The sequence below is a fragment of the Neopelma chrysocephalum genome, unplaced genomic scaffold, assembly GCF_003984885.1.
Source record: "Neopelma chrysocephalum unplaced genomic scaffold, ASM398488v2 Primary Assembly neopelma1_94813, whole genome shotgun sequence".
NCBI classification, from domain to species: domain Eukaryota; kingdom Metazoa; phylum Chordata; class Aves; order Passeriformes; family Pipridae; genus Neopelma; species Neopelma chrysocephalum.
This window is the reverse complement of record NW_020923519.1, coordinates 1-689: the sequence shown is the minus strand read 5'-3', so window position 1 is coordinate 689 and position 689 is coordinate 1. Positions and strand designations below refer to the sequence as shown.

Genomic DNA, 689 nt, shown 5'->3' with positions numbered 1-689 from the left:
TTTGGTGTTTTAAATGAGATGAGGGAATTGGGGACACCCCAAAATTGAGGTGTGGGGGTTTGAGGACCCCCTGAAATTGCTGGGGAGGGATTTTGGGGGACCCCCATGTTGGGGGTGGGGTGGGTGAACCCCTAAATTTTGGGGGGGGGGGGGGAGGGGAAGCCCCCAGACTTTTGGGGGAGGGAGAAAGATGGAGGAAAACCCCTCAAATTTGGGGGATTTTTGAGGTTTTGGGTGGGACAGAAAATTGGGGAACCCCCAGAATTGGGGTTGGGGGTTTTTTGGGGATCCCCCTGACCCCCCCTGGCCCCCCCCAGACCAGGTGAAGAGGAAGATCCTGGTGCTGGACCTGGATGAGACCCTGATCCACTCCCACCACGACGGGGTCCTGAGACCCACTGTGCGCCCCGGGACCCCCCCCGACTTCATCCTCAAGGTTTGGGGGGGATTTGGGGGGGCTGGGGGGGGAATTTGGGGGGGTTTGGGGGTGCAGGAGGGGGGTTTGGGGGGCTAACCCCTTTGGTTCCCCCCCCCAGGTGGTGATCGACAAACACCCCGTGAGGTTCTTCGTGCACAAACGGCCACACGTCGACTTCTTCCTGGAAGTGGTGGGTGATGAGACCCCAAAAAACACCCCCAATCCCCCCTGAGACCCCCCAAATTTCACCTAGACCTCCCAAATCCCCCCC

At 59.9% G+C, this 689-nt stretch overlaps 1 long non-coding RNA gene across 1 annotated transcript; it reads left to right on the top strand.

Annotated features, from left to right (window-relative positions):
- Positions 1 to 294: 294 nt before the first annotated feature.
- On the top strand, positions 295 to 600 carry LOC113980607. Its single transcript, XR_003538172.1, has 2 exons — positions 295 to 436; positions 537 to 600. It is a non-coding gene; the product is annotated as an uncharacterized LOC113980607 (long non-coding RNA).
- Positions 601 to 689: the final 89 nt, after the last annotated feature.